General features: G+C 41.2%; 1 protein-coding gene across 12 annotated transcripts in view; it reads left to right on the forward strand.

The window, feature by feature from the left end:
- dlgap2a (discs, large homolog-associated protein 2a) overlaps positions 1-26,350 on the forward strand; it is a 274,067-nt gene that overhangs the window by 88,739 nt on the left and 158,978 nt on the right. For 2 of the 12 annotated variants that reach the window (XM_083544534.1, XM_083544537.1), the window contains exon 1: positions 5,062-5,475. The exons of 7 other annotated variants lie outside the window; for them this stretch is intronic. The gene's annotated coding sequence lies outside the window, so the exon portion shown is untranslated. Of the gene's footprint in view, positions 1-5,061; positions 5,476-26,350 lie in introns of those variants that run through there. 3 more of the 12 variants (XM_083544536.1, XM_083544540.1, XM_083544533.1) reach the window with 3 other exon arrangements.

Consider the following 26,350-nt stretch of genomic DNA (forward strand, 5'->3'; position numbering starts at 1 on the left):
TATTTTAATATATCAAGACAGATGAAATATAATGAACATACATAAACATATTCGTTGGACATTTGCCCAGGATGAAGGATCACATGCAGCTGCATGAGTTAATAGGAGAGACAACATAGACATAAAAACATACAGGACAAGAGATCACTACATAGTACATGAAACATACACCACATTTCAGAAAAATAAAGGACTCCTAACACTTATGCATGGACTGATAGTGGAGGTTGAAAAGGTGGGTCTTAAGCCTTGATTTAAATTAAGTCAAAGTGGTGATGGTTCTGAGTGCAATGGGTAAGGAGTTCCATAGTATTGGAGCAATGACAGAAAAGGATCTGCCACCCGCAGAGGATAGACGGTATCTAGGTACACAAAGAAGTTCAGAATTTGAAGACCGGAGTGATCGTGAAGGAACATAGGATGAGAGAAGATCGGAAAGATAGTGAGGGGAAAGAGCATTTAGTGCCTTATAAGTGAGGAGTATGATTTTATATTTTATGCGAGATGAGACTGGCAGCCAGTGAAGATCAAATAATATTGGGGTAATGTGTAAAATACTTGCATTTGGTTCCTCGTTCCTCATTAAATGACACGGACTAACCACAGTTTTTCCTCAAGCCACCAGGCTGTTAGTAAGTCAGATACTGGTGTAGGTGAGGTGAGGAGGCCTGGGATGCAGTCGGCATTTCAATCATTTCAATAGGGTTGGAGCTCTATAGCAGGCCACTCAAGATCTTCTACTCCAACCCCTTTACAGCATATCTTCACGGTGCTGGCTTTGTGCACAGGAACATTGTTATGCTTTACTTCCTAGCTGAAGTAAAAGGAAAATTCCACATTTCACATTTGCATTTGTTATGCAACATTCATGGAAGGAGTCTCCAGTGTCACTTGATTCCGTGACACAAAGACATGAAGCTTTTCAGATACAGGACACCATCAAGACGTGCGCAAATTTATGATTCTTTTTGCTCAAGTTTGCGTTAGTAGCGTGAACACACTCCGGGACCCTAAACGTCTGGCCTTCAGTTAGGCAGCGCCATATCTGATACGCCGTCCTTCCCGCGTCAGCGCATTAGCATGCTAACGGCACATCGGCCGCTCGCTCTTGGCCAAACCGCATGTTTTGTTTGGCAGTTTATCCATCCTGACTGTCAGCGTTAATCATGGAGACGCATGATTCGTGTGTGTGTGTGTGTGTGTGTGTGTGTGTGTGTGTGTGTGCGTGTTCATAAAAAAATGCATGTTCGTATGACCTTGAAGCGCTGTGTTAGGACACTCGGCCTAAAAGCCGTTACTGTCCGATGCTGTTTAACTCACCTGTCAGTAACAGAGGCATGAATTATGCAGCGTACCAGAAATCCTATGAGTGAAGTTGCTCTGGTAGACACACACACACACACACACACACACACACACACACACACACACACACACACACACACAGAGTATTGAGGACGTAGGAGTGAATAGCCAAAGCAGATGGAGTGTGTAAATTTTAAAGGCTGTGTGCTAATTTGTTAAGTGTGTGTGTGTGTGTGTGTGTGTGTGTGTGTGTGTGTGTGTCTACCAGAGCAACTTCACTCATTTATATGTGTTCCCATGTGCTTTCATTAGTTTCTTGTCCATAACAGCAAAAGGCGAGAGCCAAGGAAGTTGGCCATGTTTGGGCCCAAACAGTAGCATGATGTCACTTCCTGCCTGAGTTGGCGTTCACATATGATGGAGACTGCATGGGGTGAAGAATGAACACGGAGATGCTGTGAGTAGGAGTGTATCACTGCTGCGGGAGGAGAAGGAGATTGGGAAACCAAAAAAATATATAGAGAGAGAACGAAAGGAAGGATGGAAAAGAAATGGAGAATGTTTCGAAAAATTGTAAAAACATTTTTAAATATTCAATTAAAGCAGTGCTCTTTTATACTAGCCTAATATTAGCTTGTAAAGCTAACACCTTTAGCCTTATAACAGCTGCTGCAGTGATCCTCTGGATCGGCCTTATGAATAATACCAGGCATTAATGCATAATATACACACCCTTCATTTATTAAACATATAAGAACTACAGGGGCCGTATAAGACGTTCCGGAGAATTCTACAATGTATCTGATTGCTGACCGCTGCTTTAATCTCAACGCTGCTGAATTCTGGATTCTGATTGGTCTGTAATTGCTGACACTGTGGACAAAAGTGTATGGAAACCTTAATATGTGCTTCTTTTTGAACATCTTATTCCACATTTGGTCTCTATTCTTCATTCACAATAGGATTTTGTGGGGATTTGTGGAGATTCTTTCAGCCACAATGGTGTTAGTAAAGTGGTACCGGTGCAGGTGAGGTAAGGTGAGGAGGCCTGGGGTGGAGTCAATGTTCACATTTATCTCAATAGATTTTAGAGCTCTATAGCAGGAGATCTTCCACTCCAACACATATAAAGCATATCATCTAGGAGCTCCCTTTGTGCACAGGGTCATCGTCAGGTTTGGGTCTCGTAATTCAAGTGATTTAATTGTCCTATGCAACTGAGTGCTTCCAAATTTGTGGTAACAGTTCGGGAAAGCAGTGTGTATAGCTGGAAAAGTCAGGTGTCCCGATAGTTTTGGCCAAACAGGGTATGTTGAATAACGTGTGCTGAAAGGAATAGTGATGATCGTGCATGTGGTATAGCAGCAGATTTCTATCTTTATTTTGAAATAAAGGTATAAATGAGCTTTTCTACCTGATTTATATCTTTTTGAGTTACACACACACTCTGATTTTTTTTAAGAGGATTTCAGTTAAGCCCCAAATTTTTGCCAGAATGGCAATGACCCTGTGCACAAAGCAAAGATGTCTGACTTCTTATCAGAAGGTTGTGAGTTCAAATCCCAGCCAAACCACTGCTGGGCCCCTTGAGCAAGGCCCTTAACTCTGAACTACTGTTATATCAAAGATATAATTGACAAATGGCGTAAATGTAAATGCAAAAATGCTTTCCATGGGTTGGAGTGGAAGATCTTCCTGCTATAGAGCTCTAAACCCTATTAAACATGATGAATGTGAACGTTGCCTGCAACCCAGGCCTCCTCACCTCACCTCCATCACTACCTGACTTTTCCTACTTTCCACTTCTAATTAGAGCATTTGGCAGACTTCCTCATCCAGCGCTACTTACAATAGTCGCATTGATACAACTGAGCAGTTAAGGCTTAGGGGCCTTGCTCAAGGGCCCAACAGTGGCTGCTTGGCAGGGCCAAGATTTGAACTTATGATCTTTTAAGCAGAAGTCCAATGTCCACTAAGAGACCAACTTTACTAACATCCATGTAATTGAATGAATCTCCACAATCTTTACAAGCACACTTAAAAATCTAGTGGAACATCTTCAGGAAATGCAGCCGAGGAAAAAAACTCCCTACGCTCCGGCCCACCACACTTTCATTGCGTATTCTCCTGTAACAGCACAAACCGTACTGTTGAAGCAGTCAATCGTTAGTAGGTCACATGACCTTTATACGTGTTATAAACTCAGTCACAGTCACGTGTACTTTATTTGAGATTGAAAGAGCGAAAGAAATCGGTCATTTCTCGCAATACGATGCATGTTTATGACCGGATATATATGATCTGTCATTTAATGGCAGCATTAATGGCTGGTGAATTATAAAAACGTCTGACGTGACTGATTCAGACGATGTAAGAGTGTTGTTGTATCATAAAAACGTAACAACCAATCATGTTGTAGTATTCAAATGAAGTCCAGACTATCTTGTATTGATGATTTCCAGGGTGTCAGAGTACAAAATCCCTAAGTCCACCCTTATATTTAATCACGATGACATTTTTTTAGCTGCGAAAGTCAAAAATAGATATAAAATGTAATTAATTAAATAATAAATAGAAAATCACTCATTTTAACATGAACGACATGTAGAACGTATATAACGTATGATATATAATGGGTTTCATTTATTCAAAACTGTATAAAGAGGACGAGACCTGTTTGGAAAACTAACGTCCAGGGTTGGATGCCTGTTTGGGTTCAGATGCACCTCCTGTCAAACGACTGTCAGAACGAGTTCGTTCTTGAGTTGTTATTTGCGTTGTTATATTGTATAGTATTATCGATTCTGTAGTGTTGTAGTTCTCTAAGGTGATTAATCAAGAGTTGTGTTAGTCTCATGTAAAGTGTGAAGTGTGGGCGGGGCTTACTCATTTATATTGAAGGTGTAGCCAGATTGATCTTCACTATGCTTTAGCTCTTTATCTTGAATTGTGTATTATCGGCTTAAATTGGTTCGGGAATCCTGAACAAAACCTAACGCAACAAAGTCGGAGGCACACAATTGTACAAAACATCTTTAGATGCGGTAGAATGAAATTTTATCTTTAATTGAACACATGTCCACATGAAGATATGGAATAAAGTGGTAGCTGTAGGGAAGGTAGATAGATACAGCTGCAGTGTAGCTCAGTATGCTCTGGGTTACTGATCAGAAGGTTGGGGTTTCAAGCCCCAGTAACATCAAGCTGCCACTCTTGAGCAAGGCCCTTTACCTTCTGTGCTCCAGTGGTATACGCTGTTTCATGGCTGACCCTGCGCTCTGACCCCAGCTTCCTAACATCATTGTAATATGCTAAGAAAGAATTTCACTTCTCTGTAAAGTGCATGTCCCCAATATGAAGGACCTCCTCCTTTTTTTTTTTTATATGGTTTGGAGAACTTCGACCTCAACCCTGTTGGGATGAATGGGAACGCTAAACGCACCCCAGGCCTCCTCACCTCACTTACATCAGTATGTGCCTTACACCCTTAAGGCTGAATAAATCTCACAACAATCTAGAACATCTTTTCAGTAGAGTGGAGCTTTAATAGCAAATGGGAAAAAAAACATACTGGGATGTCCATAAAACTCATGCCAATCATACGGTCAGGTGTCCACAAAATTTTGGCCCATATAATGTTTATCACTGTAGAGTTTTTGGAGGAACGTGTTATTTTTAGCCGTGAGGGACAGCCAGAGAGGTGCATGTTTGCAGCATGCTACTCCAGCTCCAGGTTTTCAGCCTGCCTGTGCATCCGTAGATCAGTGCAACCGTGTGTGTGTGTGTGTGTGTGTGTGTTCCACGCTCCCGCTCTGCTCTGCTGCAGTGGAGCTTTAGACTCCGAGCCGATAGCTACTCCTCCACGGAGGGCGCCGCATCCTCCCGCGTTTTTCTTTTTTTTTTTTTTTTCTTTCTCGCTCGCTCTTGGGGGGGAAAAAGAAATGAAAAGGGGAGGTTCTGGATGATAGAAGGACGATTAAGTAAAGAGAAACAGGGAGCTTTCAATATCAAAAGAGGAAGAGAGAGAGAGACAGAGAGAGAGAGAGAGAGAGAGAGAGAGAGAGAGAGAGAGAGAGAGAGAGAGAATCCATCCACACCCATGACTATCATCGAAACAGGGAAAAAATGCGAACGGACCCACATGGTAGCCCTGAAGAACTCCGCTGACAGGTGAGTCGTTGCTGAAGCTTTTACTTCCTTCCATCCTTCCTGCTGTTTTCTTCTCATCGTCCACAGCTGGAGCTCTCTCTCTCTCTCCTCACTTTCTCCTCCCTCTTTCCCTCTCTCTCTCTTTATTTCTCCATCACTTGTACTTCCTCTGCGCTCATGTCGAACAGGTACATGACGTGTTAGAGAGGACAGCAGTGTGTCTCCTGTTTTATATTTCATTTCAGGGTTTTTTTTTCCAATAACGAGTGGAACTGCAGAGAGTGCAGCGAGACTCCACAGACACCTGAACTTGGTCCTCGTTAGTCTTCGAATCATGCTTTCGGAGAAGCCAGAGATTTTCAGAGGACACGAGCGTGTGTAAACTTTGGCGGACGCTGCTTGTATGTGTGTGTGTGTGTGTTAAAATAAAAAAAGGAAAGGAAGAAAATAGTGGCTGTGATTCCCGATGCATAGTGGCTGAGGGAATCGATAGTGTACAGTGGCTTTGATTCCTTCTTGCATTATCGTAATAGTGGGTACAGTATGTGGTGGCTCTCCGCCTTGTGTGTGGGTAAGTGTCGAAATGCCTTATCTTCTAGCGAGACTGCAGGTCCAAACGCTTGCTCTGTCTCTGCAGTGCATCCTCCCCTCTTCATCCCTCTCTCTCACACACACACACATACACATGCGGGGTATTAAACAGCCACTCTGACAGAGCGTGATCACTTTAAGCATGACGACAGTCCTTTCCGGGAGAATCCCGGTCCTCGTAACCCCTCTCTGCGTCCCCCTCATCATCGCTTCTTCTTCAAATGTCCTGACTGCGCTCATGCACTCTCTCACTCGTTGCTGATTTATAAGAACGATGTCTTCCTCATCGATAGATCGAAGCCCTTCGTCCTGAGGCGGTTTGCATATCATCTCCCCAAAGGATTTACAAATGTACAACATTGGACATCAGCATTTCCATCCTCTAGGGGCTATTAGCAGTCTTCACACATGGCCTCAGTGTAAACTCAGCATTTTCGGGGTCTGTATCATCCAGAAGGTTGCGAGTTCACATCATGAGGGCCCAGGAGCATGATTATTGATCCCTCGAATCCTCGCTTGCACATTTTCACTAACCCTTGCCAAAATGTAAAACACGAGTCTGTAGTCCAGTATTTCAGCATATTGAAACAAAAATGGAGGGAAATGGCAGACTCAAGTCTCTTAGAATCAGTGGGTCGTTAGAATAAGAACCTGGTCAACATCTTTCTCCTTGTCCTTCATATACAAGAGAAGAGCTGAAGGAGGAGCTTTGACCCTAAAGGTTCATTTAGATGGTGGTGGTAGGGGTGCTGGTAGAGATGAGCCTGAAGAAGTGGATATAATGGTGGTATTGGTAGAAGTTTTAGTGGTATTAGTCGAGGCATTGGTTATAATGGTTGTGTTTGTGGTAGTCGCTGTGGTGGTAGTGATTATAGGGGTGGTAGTAAAGGTAGTCCTGTAAGAAATGTGGGGGTAATAGTGGTGGTAGGGGTGGTGGAAGTAGCGGTAATGAAGGGAGTGGTGGTAGTGGTAGTGCTGCTGGTAGTGGTGGTAATGGTGGTAGTGTGGTACTGGTAGTACTGGATTTGGTGGTGGTAATGGTGTTAGTGGTGATGGATGTATTGCTGGTGGTAGTGATGGTAATAGTGGTTATAGTGATGGAAGTGATAGTGTTGGTGGTGGAGGGAGTAGTGAAAGTAATGTGGGGGTAATGGTGTTTGTCTTGGTGATATTGCTGGTGGTGGTAATGGAGGTAGTGGTGGCAGTACTGGTAATGGTGGTAGTGCTGGTGGTAATGGTGTTAGTTTTGGTAGTTGTAGTGCTGGTGATAGATGTGGTTTTATATAAATATACAGTACAGACCAAAAGTTTGGACACACCTTCTCATTCAAAGAGTTTTCTTTATTTTCATCACTATGAAAATTGTAGAGTCACACTGAAGGCATCAAGGGCTATTTGACCAAGAAGGAGAGTGATGGGGTGCTGCGCCAGATGACCTGGCCTCCACAGTCACCGGACCTGAACCCAATCGAGATGGTTTAGGGGTGAGCTGGACCGCAGAGTGAAGGCAAAATGGCCAACAAGTGCCAAGCATCTCTCGGGGAACTTCTTCAAGACTGTTGGAAGACCATTTCAGGTGACTACCTCTTGAAGCTCATCAAGAGAATGCCAAGAGTGTGCAAAGCAGTAATCAAAGCAAAAGGTGGCTACTTTGAAGAACCTACAATATGACATTTTTCAGTTGTTTCACACTTTTTTGTTATGTATATAATTCCATATATAATTCCACATGTATTAATTCATAGTTTTGATGCCTTCAGTGTGAATCTACAATTTTCATAGTCATGAAAATAAAGAAAACTCTTTGAATGAGAAGGTGTGTCCAAACTATTGGTGGTAGTGCTGGAGTTAGTGATAGTAGTGGTGGTGGAAATGGTGGTAATAAGGGTGGTAGTAGTGGTGGAAATGGTGGTACTAAGGGTTGTAGTAGTGGTAGTAGTAGTGGTCGTGGAAATTATGGCTATAGTGATGGGATGGTGGAAGTGCTAGAGTTAGTAGTGGTGGTAATAAGGGTGATAGTAGTGGTGGTTGTGGTGGTGGTAGTCCTAGTCCTAGTGGTTGTGGTGGTAGTAGTGGTAGTAATGGTGGTAATAAAGGGTGTAGTAGTGGTGGTAATTGTGGCACTACAATTGCAGCATCTTTAACCTCCATCCACTTTAAACTTCATTAGAACCAAACGGCTTGAAGCTTTTCTCTGCTTCTGAAATACTTTAAACAAATGATCAGACAATTATGGAGAGTCTGAATGAGTTGGAGGAGGTGTGAAAGCATTTTAAAAAGGTGTGTTAATAAGAAAACACCCCCCGACTGTGCAGCTCAGTGGGGCTCTAGGATCTGAGTGAACAAGCAGATCAGAAGCAAGCTGCTTCCTGGTTCAGGTTTTTTTGAGGACTGCTTGGACTGAGCTACGTTTCAGGGTGCCTCCGTGGTGTGAGAACACTCTTAGTGTTCTCCTGGTAAACGGTCTAAGGTTTGGACAAGGATGTAAGTCTAAGGTATAAAAGCCGAACAGTGGTTCTGGAAGTCCATGAGATTGTGAGAACCTCCTTGCTCTTAGTGGAACTTTGAACATTAAGTAACATTATTATTAAGTCAAAAATAATAATAGGTAGTTTGCACCCGGAATCTGCACATTAACATTTCTACGCTTGAGCTGCAATTCACAGCGAACTCTGATGAGCGTGTCTGCTTTTCCGTACCATAATGAAAATGCTAATTAAAGGAAAGAATAAATTAATCAAACGCATGCAACAACCGACCCAGCTCAGCTACAAGACTCATTCATTTATCAAGGGAAAAAACCCCTCTAAAAATAGCTCCGTCAGTAAGTGCAGAGCCAATTAGCCACATGCTAACAAAATAGGTTTGTTCACTTGTCATATACTATAGGTTTTGACCTGAATGTGAACTTGAATCAGTGCATTTCACTAACTCAGAGTGAGGCATGTAATCATAATTGTTTTGAATAAGCATAGCATTAGCGTAGACCACAACATAGATTCATTACATTTCAGGAGGTGAACAAAGGACAAAGGTGTGTGTGTATGTGTGTGACTGGCAAAAATATGTGCACTTGTCAAACACATTACACTCTCGCGCATACGTCTTCAGTCGGCCGTCTCTGTGCTCAGCGCTAATCACAGCCGTGTTGACCCAGCTCTGATGAGTTAGCATTCAGCTTGTCTGGCTGTATTCTCTTCTCTCCTGTACTCATGTTAAGATGATTGAATTGTTTCAGGTCACGACCTCATGAGACTGATTAAATACCTCTGTTTGTTGTCGTTGTCGCGGGTCATCGGTTTTGATTAGCGTTCACTTAAACTGTCTGTCAATTCCAGAGGCTCTGTGAGTGTCTGTGAGTTCGACTCAACTCTTATTATGTAAAACTTTTGATGTATTGGAAATGAAATGGTTTAGTTGGAATTTTTTTGCAATTTTGTTGAAATCTCTGTGAAAAGAATAATACTTTTACCTCTATAACCACTATCACCACCATTATAACCACTATCACCACCATTATAACCACTATCACTATTACTATAACCACCACTATAACCACTATCTCCACCACTATAACCACTATCACCACCACTATAACCACTATAACCATTACTATAACCACAATCACCACCACTATAACCGCTATCACTATTACTATAACCACCACTATAACCACAATCACCACAACTATAACCACTATCACTATTACTATACCCACCACTATAACCAAAATCATCACCACTATTACCACTTTCACTATTACTATAACCACCACTATAACCACAATCACCAACACTATACCCACAATCACCACCACTATAACCACTATCACCGTTACTATACTCAACTATAACCACAATCACCACCACTATAACCACTATCACTATTACTATAACCACCACTATAACCACAATCACCACCACTATAACCACAATCACCACCATTATAACCACTATCATTGTTACTATACTCACAACTATAACCACAATCACCACCACTATAACCACTATCACTATTACTATAACCACCACTATAACCACAATCACCATTACTATAACCACAATCACCACCACTATAACCACAATCACTATTACTATAACCACCACTATAACCACAATCACCACAACTATAACCACTATCACTATTACTATACCCACCACTATAAACAAAATCATCACCACTATTACCACTTTCACTATTACTATAACCACCACTATAACCACAATCACCAACACTATACCCACAATCACCACCACTATAACCACTATCACCGTTACTATACTCACAACTATAACCACAATCACCACCACTATAACCACTATCACTATTACTATAACCACCACTATAACCACAATCACCACCACTATAACCACAATCACCACCATTATAACCACTATCATTGTTACTATACTCACAACTATAACCACAATCACCACCACTATAACCACTATCACTATTACTATTACCACCACTATAACCACAATCACCACCACTATAACCACAATCACCACCACTATAACCACAATCACCACCATTATAACCACTATCATTGTTACTATACTCACAACTATAACCACAATCACCACCACTATAACCACTATCACTATTACTATAACCACCACTATAACCACAATCACCACCACTATAACCACAATCACCACCACTATAACCACAATCACCACCATTATAACCACTATCATTGTTACTATACTCACAACTAAAACCACAATCACCACCACTATAACCACTATTACTATTCCTATAACCACCACTATAACCACTAAAACCACCACTATAACCATAATCACCACCACTATAACCACTATCACCACCATTATAACCACTATCACTATTACTATAACCACCACTATAACCACTAAAACCATCACTATAACCACCACTATAACCACTAAAACCACCACTATAACCACTATCACCATCACTATAACTACCACTATAACCACTAAAACCACCACTATAACCATTATAACCACTATCACCATCACTATAACCACCACTATAACCACTATCACTATAATTACCTTCACGAATATCACCCCCACTATAACCACCACTTTAACCACTAAAACCACTATCACTATTACTATAATCACATCCACTGTAACCACTATCACCTCCTCTATAACCACCACTATAACCACTATCACCACCACTATGACCAATAAAACCACCGATATAACCACTATTACTATCACAGTAATCACCTCCACTATAACCAATATCAACCCCCACTATAACAACCACTATAACCACTATCACTATTACTATAATCACCTCCACTGTAATCACTATCACCTCCACTATAGCCACCACTATAACCAATATAACCTGAACTATAACCACCATTATAACCACCGTCACCATTACTTTCACCTCCACTATAACCAATATCACCACCACAATAACCACTATTACCATTAAGCATTTAATAGGTACAGAGTAAGTATTAATGGTTTATCAAGTATTGGTATACATGTATATCAAGTGTGCATAATATCTTCAGTTCATTTTTATTGGATAGATACAGGAATGTAGAGATCTGAAGCCAGAGGTCAGCTCTGACACACTCTGGCTCACTTCTGCTCACAGTCTGGTCCAAACACCCACTATCTCCATTCCTTTAGAAGTACTAATGTTCCTGGATTTGCATTTGTATCGAAATCAATAAAACAAGCAGCTGATTGGGTCATTGAGGGCTGAGAGAGTGGATGAGGAAAATTCCTTTTAAATCCTGACCTCCTCTTCGTAAAGTAGATTGTAAGATTTTAGCGAACTCTGCCCTAAGGCTCTTTATAACAACCTGGCAAGTTGAGGGCAAACGTGCTACAGTACCATCAAAAAAGGGGCTAAGCCAATGAATTGACAGGGAAGAGAGAAAACACTTGTTCAATCTTCAGAGACAAACACACTCAGAACGAAAGGAGCAGTGTGTTTTCAGACGGATTTTCTGAAACGTCTCTGTGAAGCCCGTGTCTGTCATTAAGACACAATGAGTAATGCTTTCTGTTCATACAGCAGCTGCGTGGGTGCTGGAGAAAGCAGCGCGGGTGCCGCTTTTACGTTCAGAAATAAAACCTGGCCCCTATTTTAGTCGCAACATGCAAGTCCTATCGTTCTGGTCAATAGTAGAAAAACCTGAAAGGGGCTGTTTGTAATTCTTAGGGCTCTCTATGGGCTGGGATGGAAATGGTGATCAGGCTCCGCCCCCTCTGATAAAACCATGTTTGCTCTACAAGTCGATTTCTAAGACAACGATTTGATTTGGTTGCGTTTGTTTTGTAAGTAAATAAACGAAAGAGGAAAACCTCTTTTTTAAGGTGTGTGTAGAAATGTAAATATATCTTTTCTATTTTAGTTCACCTGACCACATTTCCTACACACTCCCTAGAGCTCGGTCATTGGGTTCAGGTTGGGTCTCATGGTTTAGTTTTTAACAGCTCACATAAAAAACATAAAATTAATAAAACAAATAAAACCCCAGAAGAGCTGTTTAAATCGATTCCAGGATAAGTAGGATTTGATTTAGAGTTGATCCCAAGTTGATTTAGAGTCAATTCCAAGTCAATCCCAATTTGATTCAGAGTCGAATCCAAGTGATCCCAAGTTCATTCGTAGTAGATCCCATATTTATTCAGAGTTGTTTCAAAGTCAATCCTCAATCAATCAAAGCCACAGTTATTTGATTCAGAGTCAATTCCAAGTCAATCCCTATTTGATTCAGATTAGATTTCAAATCAATCCCTATTTGATTCAGAGTCAATTACAAGTCGATCCCAATTTGATTGAGTCGATTTCAAGACGATCTCATGTTGATGCAGAGTCTAATTCAAATGAATCCTAATTTGATTTAGAGTCGATTCCAAGTTAGTCCCAATTTAATTTCGGAGTCGAATCCAAATGATCCCAAGTTCATTCATAGTCGATCCCAAATTGATTCAGAGTTGTTTCAAAGTCAATTCTCAATCAATCAAAGCCACAGTTACTTGATTCAGAGTCAATTCCAAATCAATCCCTATTTGATTCAGAGTCAGTTTTAAGTCGATCTCAAGTTGATTTAGAGTTGAGGCAAAGACATTTTTTCATTTGCTTCAGATTCGATTACAAGTTGATCCCAATTTGATTCTGAGTCGATTAAAAGTCGATCCCAATTTGATTCTGAGTCGATTTCCAGACGATCTCTAGTTGTTTGCAGAGTCTAATTCAAATGAATCCTAATTTGATTTAGAGTCAATTTAAATCTATTTTTCATTTGATTCAGAATCTATTCCACGTCAATCCCTAGTTGATTCAGTATCAAGTTAAATCTCTTTGCAGTTAAATTACTAGAAATCTTTTTGAACAAAGAGCATCTCTGGAGAGTTGTTTTGGATGCACCACAGCGCAATTGTGTCATCTACCATAAAGACCCAGAAGAAGAAGAAGACACCAGAATATGATGAACATGCACTAAATGCTGCAAGCGAACTTATGCAATAGGAGCGTAAGTAGACGAAAAAAACACACACAGGATGTGGAACCGTGAAGCAGCCCTAAACCTGCAGGACAAACTACGTCCCAGTGAGATACAATGAAAGAGTGACAGGAAAAGTTTTCAGAATGACTGGGTGCAGCGTTAACACCTGATCCGTCCCCCTGCTGCCCACGAGGCTGAACACTAATGGGCTGTTTTATCTGAGGAGTGTAATTAGCACTCAGTATTGCAGCCCATCAAGCAGCTGCCTCCTGAATGAAGCTGGAGGTGTGTATGAGCGAGCACGTGTTCGGGAAAAACGAGCAGCTCTTGAGTCCGTGAGAAAAAGAAACTGTGTGAAGTGCTGAAAAAGGAGACCGTGTTTTGGAAAGATTAACAGTATCCGGGTAATGAATTCTGCTCTTCTCCTAAAATCTCTCTCTCTCTCTCTCTCTCTCTCTCTCTCTCTCTCTCTCTCTCTCTCTCTCTCTCTCTCTCTCCCTCCCTCTCTTCGGTATTATATTTTTTTATAATCTCTTTAAATTCCTCTTCACTTTCACTGTACTGCACAGGGATGCGCTGCTCTTGTTGCTATGGAGACGTAGCTAGGCAGTGGAGTCTGCGATTCTTGCATCGCTTTGCATACGTGCCAAGCAACGAAGGAGCTTCTTAGAAGTGTGTGTGTGTGTGTGTGTGTGTGTGTGTGTGTGTGTGTGTGTGTGTGTGTGTGTGTGTGTGGGTGGATGCTTGAAGGACTGCGTGAGTGTGTTTGTCAGCATGCGGCGCATGTCTTAACGAGGACAAGAAAGAGATGTAGACGGGGGATGCAGGTGAGGGAGAAGCTGTGGGTGGGAAAGCTGGAGTCACTTCCCTTCACACGCTGCAACAAAGATAGAGAGAGATAGATAGATAGAGAGAGAGAGAGAGAGAGAGAGAGAGAGAGAGAGAGAGAGAGAGAGAGAGAGAGAGAGAGAGAGAGAAGAGTACCAATCACACTTCCTTTTGCACGTCGGCAGAGTGAGGGAAAGGGAGAGACAGAGAGAAATCGTGTGAGAAAGAGAGAGAGACAGAGGAAGGGGAGAGGAAGAGAGAGAGACAGGTAGAAACAGAGGGGGAGAGAAAGACAGAGTGAGAGAGTAATGAAGAGACAGAAAAAGAAAGAGGGAGAGGGAGGACAGGGATAAACAGAGGTAAAGAGGGACAGAGAGGAAAGGAAGAGGAAGAATGGAAAATAAAAGGATAGAGGGAGAGAGAGAAGAAGAGCTAGAAGGAGAGGCAGGCAGAGACAGAAGGACAAGACAGGGAAAGAAAGAGAGATGGGGGAAAGGGAGAAAGAGGGGAAGATAGAAAGATAGAGGGAGAGAGACAGGAAGAGCTAGAAGGAGAGACAGAGACAAACAGAGACAGAGAAAGACAAGACAAGGAAAGGGAGAGAGGGAGAGGGAAATAGAGATAGAAAGAAAGAGAGATACAGAGGGAAATGGAGAGGAAGAGCTAGAATGAGAGAGAGAGTGAGAGAAAGAGAGAGAGAGAGAGAGAGAGAGAGATGAGTGTGTGGGTGTAGATATAGAAACAGACCACAAAGCTTGAAGCATGTTTTTTTTTCTTTTCACTCTGGTCTGTAAAGAAACGCAGAAATCTCTGCAATATCACGCAATTAGTGTCTTTCGTCACTGCGGGAAACGGAGCGGGAAATAAACACGTGTCAGGCACGTGTTATGTAACACAGAAGACTGCAGGCGTGCGACCACATTCGCAATTTCTGCCAACTGCGTTTTGGAATCCGCAACAATAACTGGATAAAAATTAACTAATTGTCATTATATGTGCGGCTGCGACTAAAATAAAGTGAAGACGGGGGTCAGGCAGACGAACAAAGGACGACCTTCTACTCATATTCATACACACTGATCATAACTCACTCTCTTTCTCTTTCTCTTTCTTTATTTCTCTCCTCAATCACTCGCTCTCCTTCACCAGATTCCAGGATGCTGCCTAAGGGAGGGAGAACGAGGAACGCTAAGAAGCTAAGACTGATAGAAAAAAGGATAAGAGTGGGTGGAAAGCTACACAGAAAAAACAGGCAAAAGAGATGGAGATAGAGAGAGATAGAGAGAGATAGAAAGAGAGAGAGAGAGAGAAAGAGAGAGAGAAACTGTGTGACAGATGGCCCTGACCTCCACTGTGATCTTGGTCAGGTGCTCAGAGAAAAAGCGAGGGCCTGACCATTCCTCCTTCCTCATCCGTCTTCTCTTCTCTTCATAATCGGATCGGCCTTTTTTCGCTCGTCTGGGAACTGAAAAATCACGAGAACCATTATATCATTAGATCATTAACACAAAGGAATCCGGGTCAGGTTGAGTCGGGATCACGCACGGATTCGGCAATTATCCTGGGAACGCTGAACGCCTGATGGGACACATCTAGTTACACATAAAAAAAGAACTGAAAAACCTGGTGTGCTTGATTGAGTTGATTCTAAATTGATTCTGAGTTGATTCTGAGTTGATTTAAAGTTGAGATAAAGTAAGTTGTAATTTGATTCAGAATCGATCACAATTTGATTCAGAGTCTTTTCCAAGTCGACCCCATGTTGATTTAGAGCTGATCCCAAATTGATTGAATCGATTCCGAGTCAATTCAAATTTGATTCAGAGTCAATCCAAAGTTGATTCAGAGTCAATTTTAAACATTTGAAGTTGATTTAAAGTTAACTGAGTCGATTCCAAGGTAATTTAGAGTTGAACCAAAGTTGATCCGAAGTTGATTCAGAACCGATTCCAAGAATTTTAAGTTGATCCCAAATTGAGTCTGTTTTATTTAGAGTTGATTAAGAGTTGATCCAAAGTTGATCGAATCAATCCCAAGTTGATCCAAAGTTGATTCAGAGTCAATTCAAAGCCTTTTTTTTTTTTAATTCAGAGTCGAATTAAAGTCAATAATGAGTTAATTCAATACAAAATCTCTTTGTAAAATACAGTTAAACTTCACTAGAGACTTGTTCTCGTAGAAATGGTGCAATAAGAGCGTAAGAAGGAGAAAAAACACACAGAATGTAGAATCATGTAGAAATCCTAAACCTTTAGGCAATATGCATTTGCCAGCTTAGATCAGGAGATCCGTCATGCAGAACGTCGTGGGGAGGTGGGGAGGAAACCGGAGAAACCGGAGGAAGCCCAGATATCAGGAACATGCTTCCACACGTTCTGTATTAGCTTTTGCTTTACTGCTTTTCAATATCTCAGGATCGTTTTTGTTATCAGCGCAACTCTGTTCAATTCCAAGTTTCCTGAACGATTTTCATTTGGTGTTACAACACTCCTCCTTAGGAAGTTTTTGATTTGGCTGTTGGTTCCTTCATGAGTTCCTGATCGAGGTCCTCAGTCACAGATATCGCTACACTGTTGAAATGCACCTAGGGAAATGTATGCCCCAATACAATTGCATTATCTGATCACCAGAGTTCTCAACCTGCACAACCTCCAGAGTTAAAACATATCGATAAAATGCAAAAATGCTTCCTTCACTCGAAATAGGAGCCCCAGACCTGTTCCAGTCAGCTCCATGAAGATCTGCTGCTAAAGTACAGAGCTCTAAATCTTATTGAAGAACTTTGAGATGAATGTGAACACTGACTGCACCCCAGGAACCTCCTCACCTTCTCACCTACATCAGTACCTGACTTTATTAACATACTTGTGGCTGAATGAAATCTCCACACAAATCTCCACAAAATCCAGTGGAACATCTTCCAGGATAAGTGGAGGTTGTTAGAACAGCAAATAGGTACTAAATGTTGAATGAGATGTTCTTCCGGTCAGGTGTCCACAAAGGTTTGCCCATGTCCTGTAGGTTATAGGGTTGCAAAACAACGTTCTAACAGTCCGAATAGGCAACTCCCACAACATCTACAGGGTCTGATACAGAAGACGCCCACTTTAGCCGATCTTGTGTTTAAAATGACTCCAGACATCATTACATTTGAATGGATCCTGAAGATAATGATGTAATGCAAAAGTTTGCTCGTCTTTTGTTTGACTTTTTTTTTCTTTTCTTCCTGTTTTATTGTGATAATAACGAACCAAAATATGGCCAAGAAACATGTTACAATTTTTAACAATGTTCTTTGTTAAGCTTTGCACACTTCTCAACCAGCTTCATGTTGTAGCTTCAACCAGGAGGCTTTTGAACACATTATACACCTTTAAAACAAACACACAAAAGAAAAGCATCCGACAGGAAACCGAATGTAACACAGGAACACATGGGATACGTTTCCAAAACCCGTTCCAGATACACAGACACGCTGTATCTCCATCTGAGGAGCTTCACGGGTCACTGGAGATCAGCCGATGAATCCAAGCGAAGGAAAAGCGCAGCGGTTTGCCCCCATGTTACATAACTTAAAAAGCTCCAGTCTGAGCTTTAATGTCTGGAGGAATCTATTCAAATAAAAACCAAATCAAGCACCTGTTATAAAATCAGAAGGACATCCGACTTTATCCTGAATCGCGAATCCTTCTTTTTTCTTTAAAGTAACAGGTTAGAGAACATCAGAAGAAACGATTTATTTTTATTTTCCACGAGAGGTTCGGTGAGTTCTTTTGTCTTGGTGGAATTTGTTTTAAGCGTAATTTTATCTGCCGCTCGTGTTGGTAAAAAATGAACGAATGTAACAGAAGAGGGATTTTCTCCAAGAATATTTTTTCTCATTATCCTGTAGTAAAGAATGCAAATTCGATCCACTTACACTTGGAACAGGTTTGCGTTTCCTTGTTCAAATTATGGAAGAATTTCAGGCTATCCACAGACAATCAAGTGCCCCCAAGTTCGGGTTTTGAGGAGGAACCTTCACAGTTTTGTAGGACTTTTACAATGACATTTTTTACTTGAATTTTAAGAATAGAATTGTTGCACAAAAGTTCACAATCAGCACACGTTTAACATGTAAATGTACGTTATATTGATGTTGAATACTCGCCGAAATGGACATTTTTTGATTTGTGAAAATTTGGGAAATGTGTGATGGAGGAATGCACAGTGCCTGTAGGGGGCGTGGCCTCAGCAGCCCTGCAGTAAGTATGCTGTGTGCATGGGAGTGTTGCATGTGTAGAAATTCAACTGAATCACATTAAACCTGGATCTTTTATCCAAAATCATCCTGCAACTACATTTTAGTTCCCTGTTATTGGCTGACCCGAAATTCCATAAATTTCCATTAAATCCCATTGAAAGTTTGGAAAATTCCCGTAATTTTGTAACCCTAGCAGCAATTCACTAAACACGCCACACATTTTGACGATTTCCCTTTCTTCGTATTCTTCACCATCCCTGATCAACGTCTCTCGATTTCTCTGGATGATGTTCAAGATGTTGTCGAGCCGTAGGAGCTCAGTGCAGCGTGGCTCATCAGTCAGTGACTCTTTATTCTAATCCCCGCCGTCTCTCCTCTCCTTTTCACGTCTTGTTGGAAGCGACCGGTAATCGGCATTTCCTCTATTAAAGCTCCTGTTATTTATTTTTGGGGACAGTAGCACACCTTGGCTGCTTTCCCAGTGGCGGCGTTTCAGAGCCTCCTCCTCTCCAAGATGGCATTTAATAGGTGCCAGATGCATGCTGGGAAATAAGAGGCAGAGTGGTTAGCGGCGCGGGGTGGCGGGAGCACGGAGAGCAGCACATGGCCCAATTTGTTTGAGAATATCGAGTTGACGATGTTAAGCGTACGAACAGAAAGATGTCTGAGACGCGTCGGGGGGCCAGCTGCACGCTGGGAAATAAGAGGCTGACGGGTTTGCCGGTCGGGTTCGAGGGGGTAGAACGAAGATGGAAAGCGCAACATGGCAGGGGCGCTGCTGTTTAGAAGATGAAGGCCGAGGGCATGAACGATGTATTGCAAGGGACGAAAAAAAAAAACGGACTAACAAAAAACTTAGCGAGGTTTATGTTTTTTGGGGGTTTTTTTTGTATTTAGAATTGTAAATTTTTACCTTCCTTTTTTACGGAGGGGTGTAAAGTCTGTTGTGTTTGTGATAGTGTCTAAAAGAAAAGGACAAACAAGACCCAGTGGTACAAGAAACATAACAAGGACTTCCTCTTCTTCTTCTTATTATTATTATTTCGGCTTCTCCCATTAGGGGGCGCCACAGCGGATCATCCGTCTCCATACCCCCTGTCCTCTACATCTGCCTCTTTCAAACCAACTACCTGCATGTCTTCCCTCACCACATCCATAAACCTCCTTTTTGGCCTTCCACTTTATCACTATCCTCAGCATTCTTCTACCCATAAACCCCATGACCCTCCTCTGTACAGACCATTGAAAATCTCAACGGCTTCAATTCCACTTTCAGCTCCGCCTCCTATCTTTTTGTCAATGAAACCATACAACATCTCAGGTCTCACCACAGTCCTATAAACTATTACTTTCACTCTCACAGATACTCTTCTATCACAAATCACTCCTGCTATCACTCTTCTCCACCCACTCCACCCTGCCTGCACTCTTTTCTTCACATCTCTAACACACTCTCCATTACGTTTAAGAGATTTTAGAGATTTTAAACCTAATGAGGACAATATACACTAAAAAGCAGAAAGAAGTGAAAAAATCCGTGACCAGGATTAAAGCAATGCAAAAAGTACAGCAGTGAATAGTGAAAGTTGGACAGTGCCAAATCAAAGAAACGCACCAAAACCCCCGCAGGTGGCACTTGCCTCTACCCCGAGTGTATCTTCTGTATATTCAGACCAGTGGTGAATAAAGTGAACAAAACATGTAGTTAAAGTAGAGAAACATTCGGTAAAATGTGACTCCAGTAAAACTAAAAGTGTCCCTTTAAACTTTCACTTGAGTAAAAGTACAAACGTTTTTTGCTTTCAAATCTACTTAAGTATCCAAAGTACTATGATTTATTATAACTCTAATGTTCCTATTATCATTTTTATCACAAGACTCTTCACTTAATCACCTCAGTTTCTGTGTAAAGACTCGAATGTGACTCTCAGCACACTGATCTATTAATAGAATGATATTAATGACTCAAACACTGATTGATTTCTATTCCAATCATCATGAACCCAAAACCTTCTTAACAACTACTTCAAGAAATTAAGTTGAGTGTGTCATGGTGAGTTCGAGTCTGGAGTTCCTTTCTATTATTTATTCCTCTCTAAATGTTAACGCGCTCCTTATCCGCTTCCTTGACGGCGCTGTTATCCTTGAAGCCCCACCTTTCTGGTGTTGTCAGCATCCCTGATTGGTGCAGGAATTCTCTACAATCAACTAATGAATGGTCCACAACAAGATGGAAGGAAAAGAAAATGCAGAAAAGTAGCAAAAACTAAACGTGCCACTGCGGTATTATGGATTTCTGTGATGTAAGAAGGAATGAAACTATTGAATTTTATGAAAGAAACCTTTAGAGGAACCAGATTTAGAAGAAAACCCACCATCCTCCTCAACACCGAATTTCCAGGTCCATCATTGTTGAGGTGTTCTGTTTAGTGATTTTGGTGCTGCGGTCCTGAGCCATCCCATCCCTATGATGTAAGGATGCTGGGGTCAGGAACAATACAGCGCCCCCTGGAGCACAGATAGTTAAGGGCCTTGCTCAAGGGCCCAAGCGTGGCAGCTTTGCAATACCATGTCTTAAACCCTCGACCTTCCAAACAGTAATTTATATCCTTAACCAGTGAGAATCCACTTTCCACATGTAATATAAACAGTAGAGTGTTGATATTAATTACAGTCAAAATCGATCCTCAAAAACATTCTGTTTAATCTGCTAAATCAATAATCACCTGACGCGATGGAAGAATGGTGTGTGTTATTCCTTATTTTAAAGTTTATTTTATTATTATTTTTTGAAGTTTGTGACTCGGCCCAGTCGATCCTCCGCATCCCGTCTCCTCTGCAGGAACATTTAAATTAAACATGAATAATGACTGACATGAATTCAATCAGCGTTTGAAGAATTAGCATACAGTCTCATCAAGCATGTCTGTTTTGTTTTTTAAATGCGCATTCTATAACATTTTGTTTATAAAACCTGCATATTAAAATGTGCATTTAAGAATCTTTCATCATGCTGTGTTTAAAAAAAGAGAAGGATTTTTTGATTCAGAATGGATGTAAAGCGTAAAGATTACGCAAAAACGGTTATTTAGAAGTCTGATTAGCGGCAGCATCGCAGATTTGTGTCGTGGCCCGGAATTGTTTTTTTGGTGCAAGGACACCGGGGTGAACAATTTATACCTCCTAATATCTACACATCTTTATAGTAGATGATAAACAGGTGAAAAAAATGTTAGCATGGAATTTGTAGACATTTTCAGCAAACACACTATGCTAACAAACTAGCCATCCAACTTAAACCAATCATTTCCACATTCAAACATATTTACGTTTTAAAAAAAGAAGTTGTTCAACAATATTTTCAATACCTCCAAAAAAAACCTCACACAGACGATATTTCCAAAAGTTTGTGCCCCCTTGGCCATTACATCGTTAAGTTTCCTACTTGCTACTCTACTCATTGGCGATACTGTGTTTCCTTTTTTTTTTTTGCTTCATCTCATGTTGTCTCTTTTCTGTTTTTTTCCCCTTTCTCCCCACTCCTCTTTTTTGCACTAAATGTTGTGTATGTGTACTTCTGTGCTCCTTTTGTCAAATGATGTTGTTTGCTATAGCAATGACAGTAAAAGCTGCTAAAAGTAAAAAGTTTGAGAATGAAGCAAATATGTCTGGAAACATCAGTATAATGGGCACCATAGGGTTGGACATTTTCTGTTTTAATCTACACATATTACATTCATTCCACCATATAAGGTCAGCTACTAACCTGCTAAAGAGTTAGCTGTTATCCATGATCATTTTAACAAGTACACAAAAGCTCCAAAGATCTGATTTCCATCCAGTTCGATTTTAAAATTAATTTCATTTAGTTATAAATAACATACTGTTTGCATTATGCTTTTTTTTTTTTTTGCCACACTGGCTAAAGCTAGCAGTAATGTTTTACCTTTACCGAGTTTAACCTTCACCTTCATTCAGAAATAATCGCCCAGCTCTCAAAGGCAGCTGAAGAAACGCTATTGAATGATTCATATAATAAATTATTACAGGGAAAAGCAGCCAATCCTTTATTTTATACTCAGTACTCGGTCAAGCACTGTAATTTCACACACACACACACACACACACACACACACACACACACACACACACACACACACACACACACACACACACACACACACCGTGGTGTAGTGTTGTGAGTGATGTCTAAGTCCACTTTTAAGAATGCAGCTTTATATGTTCAGTTTTCTAATTGAGTAAATTAAGAAAGAGATATTTTAGGCGTTCTCTTGAATAATAATGTTCAACTGTATATTCTTAAAGAAGCAGAAAGAGAAACAGTTGCTCGATCCGATTGCTTTTCACTCCTCTGCACATCATCGGATGCTCGATGACTTGTATTATAGATGACACAGATAGAGCATCCTCATGAGTTCCACCTGTTCTCTCCCCGGGGATGATCATCTCGTTCGTTTTCTCTTTAGTTACGCCTACCTGCTCTCTCAATCTCGATCTCTCCGGCTACTATCCTTCTTACGGCAGTCATGGCTCAGAGTGTAAAGTTCTGCGCTAGCGACTGGACGGTTGTGATTTTAAATCCCACCACTTGAGCCTTGAGTGAGCGAGGCCCATATTCTTTACCTGGTCTGCCTCAGGCGCCGAATAGATTCTGTCTCCCAAAGTCACTTTGAATAAAATATGTCTGCCGAAGGAGTAACAAATAATTCAGGGTTTCAGAGCCAGAAAGTATGGCATGATGAAAACAAAATCCACGAACGAGAGAATGAGAAAGAGGGTTGGGAGATTTCCCTTGTCTATGGTATGAAGAGCCAGAGGGCGAATGCTCCTGAAAGATGGTCCAGTAAGATGTAAGATTGTTCATCCATGAAGGGGGACATCATTTCTCAAAACGCACAAACACTCTCAGATTGCTGTGACTGAGAAAACAGACTTGGTCCCATTTGCACAACTTGAACACTTGTATGCCTTTAGGGGAATCATGGTGGTGGTGGGGACCTCGCTGGCGCTGCTTTTGCAAAGAGTCAAAAAATCACTTGTTCACTGCTGCACACAGACTTATTCTAGCTGTTTACCAAACTGGACTCCTACCGAGTCCTTTACAATTGGTCTTTCTTGGCAAATTGACCACTTACGTCACAGAGACACAGATTATGGGATAGGAAAAGGGCCATCACAAGCTGAATTTGCAGCTGTACACATACGCAAGGAACTCTCTAGGCACCTTGGTCAACTGTTCAATTAATAAAATACCTAAACTTTCTGGGGCAACCAGAGCCGCAACTTAACATAATTCACTTTGGGCTCCTTTGAACAACCTGAACACTTAAATTGTATATTTTGAGCACCGGAAAATTGAAACAGACAGTCCCCGAGTTATAGTGGTTAGATTTAGGATTTTTTGATCAATATTGATAGCGTTATGACATAATTCAAAAAATATAAAAAATGGTTGCTTATATGCAGTAGGATACGCTGGGATTGTGGCAGGATGTCAACATTTCCCGCATTGTGAGATTCCTTACACTCTTCAGCGGTCGACAGAGTTCAGTTGTCTGTTGGAGCGTGTTTTTTTTGTGTTTTTTGTGTTTAGAGGCCAAATTTAGCTCTTGTTTCTCTCCTAATGTTAAACGTTTACCTGAAGTACCGTATCCAGACGTGTATTATTATCTGGTTGAAACCGAGTGCGTCTACAAAAGAGATGCAGTAAAGACTTATCATTTTCTGCCTACTATTACTTCCTCAGCAAAAAAGTAGGTTGCAATGTAAACGATTGTCTTGTGTTTGGTGAGATTAAAGCAAGTCAAATATTGTCAAAAACATCCTCTGCAAGGTCGTTATTAAGGTGACCAGGGAGGTTATAAGTGAGCATTGGACTTGCATGGCCGGCTAAATCTGTATCTCCATGCCAATACTAACTCAGTAACATAGATACCTACATAACCTGAACACACTCATGCACATTAATAGCTAGCAAACTTTAAATACCATATGCTCATAGTGCACCTAGGGCAGGTGTGTCCAATCTTTTCCACAAGGTTGTGTTGGTGTGGGTACAGGTTTTCATTTAAACCAAGCAAGAGCCACACCAAATTCTACCTGTTTAAATCTAATGATTGAAATATTCACTATCAGGTGTGTTACTTTGGTACCAAGTGAGTACATAAATTGTTAATGCCTCTTGCCTATTTTGGCAACTTGATCATTTGTTTAGCTGGGGCAGCACTCCTTATCTTCTTACAATAAGTATCTCTTGGCACCTAGGCCATCTTTATGGCACATATTAACTCACCGTTAGCTACCTGGCTGCTTGGTTTACATCTTGATGCCTGTACAGCTTCAGACTGGAGCTCTATCGAGAAACCTAGTGCACCTACAAACAGCTAATAGTGAATTGGTTACCTAGGCTATACATATCTATACATTGTATATCCTGTGGTACTGTAATCAATTGTGTACCAGCAGTTTTGCCAACTTTTGGCTTCTTTTGGCAACTTGACCACTGGGCACCTAGGTTATGCATCCATGCAATAAAATAAAAGAATATCCTGCCTGCTTGTATACCTTGGGAAAGGCAACCACATTTTCAGTAACCACACCGACATCTACTTGTATTTGGTAACTTGACCACTAGGGCACGAACCAGGAGAAGTGGTAGCTTAGTGGTTGCGGCATTGAACTTTGGACTGTGAGCTAAAATTCGGGCCACACCAAGCTGCAAATCCTGAACCCCAAAGCAAGGCCCTTAACCCTATATCTGCTTGGTTGAATGGTTGAGATAAATGTAAGTCACTCTGTATAAAGGGGCATCTCACAAATGGCGTAAAAGTGACCCTTTTAGCAACTTAAATATCTGTGGCCCTGAGCTGGAACTGTTTTTGGCAATTGTTACCACAAGTACACTTAACCTCCACACACATGGATTTCTTTTTTGCAATATTTCCACTGGTGCACAACCAGAACTTACAGTATACACAGAACACTTTTGATGGGGTACGTAGAGAACGCATGTGATTGCCTCTGGACAACTTGGCCTCAACTCCCCCTGGTAGTTTCAGTCTATAATAATGGCATATAAAATACAGGGTGAGATGATCATTTCTTCAACAGCTCTAGCTCTAAAAAAAAATCTGAATAAAGAGAAATTGGGCAAAAAAAAGCATAAGATTGAGGGAGTGTGTGTGTTTCCTGACCATCTCTGCAGAATGAAAAGTAAGTTTGCAAATGCGATTTTGAAAGCCTCGCTCCTGGTGCACCTCTAGAAGGAAAGTGATTTCCCTCAACAGCCCTTCAGCAAATGAGTGACTCAGACATGCTTATAATGGCCACACACACAGCATGCACTTATTTTCTTCCATTCTGCATTCAAGCACCTGTTCCTCACACACTTGGGGCTCCCCACATGCTTTGCATCATTTTTGATGTTTTGATCAGCAGGAGAAAAGACAGGAGATGCTAGCGTGAAGTCTTCTATAGGAGAGAGCGACGTTGGTGCACTGAATTCGATTTATTCTTAGAATTTGCGATGCTCTATGATCATGACGATCTGCGATTCTTCATAGCGTAATTACTTTACACCTCGAGTGTGGAGGTGTTATGTGTGAGCGGAAATTATAGGATAATATACTGATAAAGGCTGAAACACAGCCATCGCACTTTTGGATCATGATGGCGTTCCATCGATCGGTGCTTTTAGAACGTTAACTCCTGAGATCAGTACTCATGCTATCATCCTTTGT

Source organism: Silurus aristotelis, assembly GCF_946808225.1.
Source record: "Silurus aristotelis genome assembly, chromosome: 6".
NCBI lineage: Eukaryota > Metazoa > Chordata > Actinopteri > Siluriformes > Siluridae > Silurus > Silurus aristotelis.